The sequence below is a fragment of the Tupaia chinensis genome, unplaced genomic scaffold (genome assembly GCF_000334495.1).
Source record: "Tupaia chinensis unplaced genomic scaffold, TupChi_1.0 Scaffold000636_1, whole genome shotgun sequence".
Taxonomy (NCBI): domain Eukaryota; kingdom Metazoa; phylum Chordata; class Mammalia; order Scandentia; family Tupaiidae; genus Tupaia; species Tupaia belangeri.
Window position 1 is genome coordinate 1,422,368 of NW_006160157.1, and position 7,581 is coordinate 1,429,948.

A 7,581-nucleotide genomic window follows, 5' to 3' on the forward strand; every position below is an offset into this window, starting at 1 on the left:
GTTGGTGTGTTTTTCATTAAAGTTTGCAACATTTTGAAAACTCAGACGTTTTATTTATCAAAGCCGAAACTTGCAGCTTAAGTTTAAACTTTGAGTTGTTATGTATCATTAATGGGATCATTATATACCTAAAATAATATATCAAATAAACAACTCTGAGCACAGACTATGTATATAGTGCTACCTTAGAATTCTTTAGAATTCAAGGACACTAAAAATACACTCTGGGTGAGTTCCTGATCATATGATCAGGAAACTAATACATGCACAGAAGGAAAAGTTAAGTGACTATCCCAGAAAAAAAATAACTCACATCAAGATAATGAAAGCTTTTTTTGTCATTGTTAAACAAGGTCATAGACTCATAATTTAAAATAAGTTTCCATCTTTTTCTAACAGCATGCAGAAGAGAAGAGAAGGTCAATGGAGGCAGTAGCTTCAACTCTTTCAGAAATTTCAAAATTATAGGCAGTAGTTGCTTTTGATAGTTATTTGGAGAAGGCCAGTGGAACACTTTAAAAAGGACCACAGAACTTATTCTTGCTGTGAAGGGCTTGACAGGCTTTCATTAGAAAAGTGTAATCAGGGCCAGGTGGTTAGTGCAGTTGGTAGCAAACTGAACTACATGCAAGAAGTCAGATGTCTGACCCTGTTTTCTGGTGTCTGGAAAACACACATACCTGGTGTGTTTTCAAGACACCAGACACCAGACATGCATGCATGTCCAAGATCTGAATGAGTAGAGGGCCAACAAAAGAAATCATGGCATATTAAGACCCTCTCAAGAATACTCCTTTCTCTCTCTATCTCTATCTCTCATTCATATGCATGTGCAAGTACTCTTTATCATCATTAAAATAAGTTTTTTAAGAAAAATGTATAATTATTAACATTCAGCTAGTATATAGAAGAAATTCCCATCATCAGTTACATAGAAATAAAAAAAAAAGTTATAAATTCACATCAAGTATCTATAGATATTTAAATGTGACCCTTGACCTCAAGGACATCATTCTCTATTTATTCTTTAAGTACTAAAACATCACAAGTGGAAATTAAACTTCCTATCTTTCCCACATTCCTCTTACACATCCCATAACTCAAAGGACACCCCTAAATCCAACTCTTTTCCTCAAGTAGTCAGCAATATCTTTAGCTCTGTATCTGAAATCTTTCTTTCATACACCACCCCCCCATTCTCTATGTGGTCTCTAGGATCTCCTGCTTTTTTGTGAGCATCCTTCGCACTACCATTAGAGTTGTATTTCTAAAATGCGAATGTGAACATGTCACTATTCTACATAAAGCACCTAATTACAATGTGTTACCAAAAAGATAAGGTCCAATGTGCTTAGCATAGTGATAAAAGATTATTTACTATCTGGTCCCCTCTTTGCTTTTCAGCCTCTTCTCCCTCCTTCATCCCTGTCCACATAGGATCTAGTTTCATCAAATGATTTGCCAAGCTCCAAATCTACTGATGTACACATCTGCCTGTGTACACTGTATTACTTCTCCCCATCCTTCAAAACACAGCTCAGTTGTCACCTCCTCTTGACCACCACCTTGTCCATAGGGAGTTGGCTGTTTCCTCTTATGCCCTTCATCGTAAAACTTAGAACATAATATCGGAATCTATCATGCTCCCCCGACTGTGTGCTCTTCAAAAGCAGAGGCCATTCATTTCCGACTATCCATCATCTAGTGGTACTCTATAAATTTCAAGTGAGTGGCTGAGTAACTATCTCGCTATTTTTCTTACATTAAATGCGAGTCGTTCAGTCATGGAGTATGTTTCATTTATCTTTGTGCTCAAAGCAAAGTAACTGAGAGAGAAAAACATTTGCTAAATGTTTGTTGAAAATTCACCTGCTCATGTTTGTTCAAACTGCTGACTATCTAAAGATTGACTGCCTAAATTTACAGGGTAGTCCTGAGCTACAACATTGCCCCCAGAGGCAGTGTTCTTGTTTTTTAGTATAATTAATTGTGCAATTTATTTATAAAAGATACTAATAAAATTATTTTTAAAGTCTGTGCTTATAGCCTAAAGTTTTTATAATTTTTACTCAAAAATATAGTGCTTTAAATCATTTTCATCTTAGAAGATAAATATTTTGCTAATTTTTTGGGGGGCGTGGGTTTTGTCATAGGGTGCAAATGCTCGCCAGAGAAGGAGAGAGACAGAGTGATATAGATAGGGAAAGTAAGAAAGCACCCTACCCCCCACCAAGGGGATGAACACATAGAAATCCCTTGTCCCCCCTTCTCCTCTCTGGATTCTGGGCACACAAGGACATGTTCCTGGTGTGATTTTCAGCTGCCAGTTCTGGGACTCAAACCATGGTGGGCCAGCCATGTAGGATTGTGGTGCCTTAATCACTATGTCACCTACTAACCCCAGTAACTGATATATTTTTAAGTTGAAACTTACTGAGAGTTTAGTGTACTGTAGTAAGTACTTTATATATTATTTAATTAACATATGCTTACCATAATAACCCTACAAGTTTAAATGATCTTATAGGCCTGATATTGTAGACACGAAAACTGAATATTAGAAACATCACCCTGCCCAAGGTAATTCATCCAATAGGAGGTAAGACTGTGATATAAACCCAGTTTATCATTCACAAAAACACAGAATCTTAGCCATAACCCTATTATGGCTTCCAGTAACTATAAGAGACTATGAAGCAAAAATTCTTGATAGGACAATTCTCTACTGAGATTTTCTTGGTATAAACCCATTTAAGTATATGCTACTATTACATACAAGGAGAGAAAACTCCTTTGTCCTAACGCACCCTAGGAAGACGATGTAGTCTCAAACAATGTGTACAGAGTGTATCAGCCAGAGCGACTGTTTCCCATTTACTTAGTGTCCTATGTACCAAAAGCTCTGTTAGGCACCTTACATTTATGTTGTCATTAAATGCTGAAAACTGATGTTATTACCCCCATTTTGTAGATGAGGAAACATAATTGGAAAGACAACCTAACTGAAGAAAACACCTTTTACTTTTTAGGGTTTTTTAAATTTCATTTATTTTTTTATAGGTTTTTGTCATAGGGCACATGCAGTTGCTGGAGAGACAGAGAGAGACAGAGGGAGGGAAGATGAGAAATAACCTCACTTCTCCCCTAGGGAAGGTGGCCATACTGTAATTTCTTCTCCTCCATTCTCCTCTCAGGTTTTGGGTATACATGCACACATGCCTGTGGAGATTGGCCAATCTGAGCAAACATGGTGACCTTTAGACACATGTAGAAATGCAGTTCTGTGGATAATACCCATGTTTCTCCATGTTTCTAAAAATCATCATGTTTGGTCAGATTAGCCACTCTCCACAGATGCTTGGTATGTTTCTCAAGCTGTCAGGACTCAAATGGCAGCTGGTTATGTGGGAGTCCAGTGCCTTAACCACTAGGTTACCTGCTGGCTCTGAGAAAAACACCTGTTTAATGTTCTATATTTTATTGATATTATATTAAATTGAAAAATAATAATTATACATATTTTAGGATATAGTGTGTATTGATACATGTACACAATATTTGTAAGTGTAAATCATTAATATACTGTCACTTTAAACATTCATCACTTCTATGTGTTGGGAACATTCAAAATGCTTTCTTCTCACCTTTTTGAAATATACAATAAATCCTTGTTATTGTTACCCTACAGTGTTATTACACTCTGGAATTCATTCCTCCTATCTAGCTGTAATTTTGAGTCTGTTAACCATTCTCCCAATCCCATCACCATGTCTTCTAGTAACACACTTCTGTTATTGCCATGAGATAAACTTTTTTTATGCTTTCACATCTGAGAGAAAATGTGGCATTTCTCTTTCTGTGCTTGGTTTAGTTCACTTAGTAAAAGATCCTCCAATCTTACTCAAGCTGCTCTGAATGACCAAATTCTATCTGTTTTATGGCTGAATAATATTCCACTATGTATATACACCACATTTTCTTATATGGTCATCCATTGATGGACAGTTAGGTTGATTATATTCCTTGGCCATTGTGAATAGTGTTATAATAGGGACCAGCAGATGGTGTAATGGTTACATTGCTGGACTCCCACGTAGTTGACCACGGTTTGAGTCCCGGAGCAGACAGTTTAAACTCATGCCAGGCATGTGTGCGTTTGTGCCCAAGATTCCAAGAGGAGAATGGAAGAGAAGGGATTGTGGTGTAGTCATCCCCCGAGGGGTGAGTTCTCACTTTCTGTCTCTTTTTCTTTCTCTGTCTTCCCAGTGAGTGCTCACGCTCTATAGAAAAAAACCTCTCCAAAAAAAAATAGTGCTATAATAAACATGGGAATGCTGATATCGCTTCAACATCCTGATTTTCTTTCCTTTAGGTCTTTATTCAGTCATGGGGTTACCAGATTCAATCTATTCTTAGTTTATTGAGGAAACTTCATACTGTTTTTCACAGTGGGATTTTTACATTCTCATCAATAGTGTGAAAGAATTCCCTTCTCTCTTCATCCTCACCAGGATTTTTGTTTGTTTGCTTTGGTTTTTGTGTTTTCATTGTTTGGTTTTCTTTTGTCTTTGATAATAGTTGCTCTAACTGGGGAGTGGGATGGTATCTCATTGTGGTTTTAATTTTCATTTTTATGATTTTTAACTATGTTGAGCTATTTTTATTTTATATAAATTGTTGGCCCTTCATAGGTCGTCTTTTGAAAAATGCCTATTCGGATCATTTGCCCATTTATTTTTCCAATGATAGCAAGCATGTGTGTGACACATAAGAGAGTGTCAAGAAGCACTCTTGACAGCCTTCTATCCATCCTTAATACCATTTCCCCAGCCCTCTGCCAGCTCAAGATCTTAGGGACCCACATGTGTGACTGACCTGAGGATCTGAAAGACCACATGGCTTCCAGCCTTGCAGGGCATTTGCATCACCACTGCACCACAGCAGTTGAGTCTACCTATTTTTAAAATTGGATTATTTATATTTTTTGTTCTTCAGTTGTTTGAGTTTTTCATATAGTCTGGATATTATTGGGTCATTGGAAAAATCATGATATATTTTTGCATAGAAAACCAGAAAAATACGTCATGACTTTTCTGATGACCCAGTAGTTCCTTATCAGATGAACAACTTGGTAAATATTTATTGTCATTTTACTGGCTGTCTTATCACTCTATTGATTGCTTTCTTTGTTGTGCAGAAACTTCAGTTTAATATAATTTATTTACTTATACTTTGAAGAGGTTTTTGCTATAGGGTGTGTGTGCTTACCAGAAAGACAGAGAGAGACAGAGAGACAGAATGTGAGAAATCACCATTCAGGGGGATGGCAACACTGCAATCCCTTCTCCTCCATTCTCCTCTTAGGATCTTACGCATGCACGCACACGCGCCCAGCGTAAGTTTAAGCCACTGGATCCGGGACTTGAACTGTGGTCGACTATATGGGAGTCCAGTGACATAGCCATTATGCCAACTGCTAGTCCTCAGGTAATTTATTTTTAAATTTTTGATTTTGTTGTCTGTGCTTTTGTGATCTCATTCATAAAATATTTTTGGTTAGACCAGCATTCCGAAGCACTTTGTCTATGTTTCCTTTTAATAGTCTCATGGTTTCAGGTCTTACATTTAAGTCTATAATCCATTTTGAGTTGATTTTTGTTCTAGTAAATGTTAAGAATCTATTTTCATTCTCCTACATGTAGATACCCACTTTTCCCAGCAACATTTATTGAAAAAATTGTTCTTTCTCCAATGTATGTTCTTTGTACCTCTGTAGAAAGTCAGTTGGCTGAATATGTGTAGATTTATTTCTGCATTCTCTATTCTGCTTCATCGGTCTAAGTGTCTGTTTTTATGCTGGTATCCTGAATGCTATTTTGGTTACTAATTAAGAGGATGAAAATTCAATCTGATTATGGAGTTGTAAAATAGGGTCTAGAAGAAAACACAGTGCTTAGATGGATTTGATGAGGCCCCCATAATTGGGTTCTAGTGGTTTATAAGGAAAAGGAATAACATTAGAACAAAGAAGAGAAGCCCACATGGAACATAGACCATGCTCTCTCTTTGCATGCACCTGACATTCTCTATTTCTATTGGTTATGATATGATGCGTCTGGTCTAATGCCAGCCTTCAGACTTTCCAACCAGCACACTAGTGGGTCAAGTAAACCTCTATTTTTATAACGTATTCAGTCTAAGTTATTTCTGTTAGCAATATGACAGTAGATTTAGACAGAAATTAGGGAATCTGTCCCCATAGCCCAGTGGTTAAGGGATCCAGATTCCATATGGCTGACTGCAATTCCAGTTATGGCCCTGGCAGAATTTAAAACATGCTGGTCATGTGTGTGTACACACTCCAAATCCAGAGAGGATAGAACTCCGAATCCAGACAGGATAGAAAAATGGAGAAGAAGGGATTGCACTGTGATTATTTCTCATTGAGGGGTACTTTCTCCTTCTCTCTCTGTTTCTTTGTGTCTCTTTGGCAATTATATGAACACTCTGGTCATTAAAAAAATAAAGATAGAAATTGGTGCAGTCAAATAGGGTTGCATTGCCACATATATCTGAAACTATGGAAGTAACTGGTTCGGCTTTAGGAAAAACTTAGATTTTGGTGGAGACTCAAGATAGAACAAGTTTAGAAATGAATTAGTATTTTTTAGACATTGGTTTAATAGTGGTGACCAGAATACTGATAGAAATATGAATAGTAAAGGTCATTCTGAGAGAGTTTGAAAGAAAAATAAGGAATTACTGAAAATAGGAAAAGGGTCATCCATGTTATATCATAACACAGGATTTGGCTAATTTGTGTTCTTGTATTAAGACTTTGTGAAATGTGAAATTTAAGAGTGATGAAGATATGGCAAATAAAATTTCAAAGCAAGATATAGAAGGAACTGCGTGGGCACTTTTAGTAGCATGTAGTAAAATGAATGAGCAAAAAGAAGATTTAAAGATAGAAGCAGAATAGAAAACTTGAAAAGTTCACAGACTAGCTGTGTGACAGAAAATAAAAAAGGTATATTTGGCAGATAAAAGTGAGGGCAAAATATTAGCAGGGTAGAAAGGACCCAAGTGATAATTGTCAAGAAAATGAGAAAAAAAAAAGACACAAGGTGAGATCTTACAAATTGAATCCAAGACCTTTCCATGTGGCTTCAGCATTGTGGAGTGTTACATTACCTCTACACCATGACTGCCTACTTTCCTAACATCTTCATTGACTTATTGGTCATCCTATAGTATGGAAATAGTTTAATTTCTGCATATTTGCAGCTTCTAACAAAAGTTTCTTTTGATGGCTCTAATCTGATTCCATTGTGGTTGGAAAAGATACTGAAATATGATGTCGACTGTTAAAAATTTGTTGAGACATGTTTTGTGTTCTAACATGTGGTCTATCCTGGGGAATGTTTCATGTGTTGATGAGAAGAAAGGGTGTTCTACAGCTGTTGAATAAAATGTTCTGTAAGTATCAGCTAGGGACATTTGAGCTTTGCTGCTGTTTTAATCTGATTTTTCTTTGCTGACTTTCTGTTCAAATGATCTGCTCAATGCTGAGAATGGAGT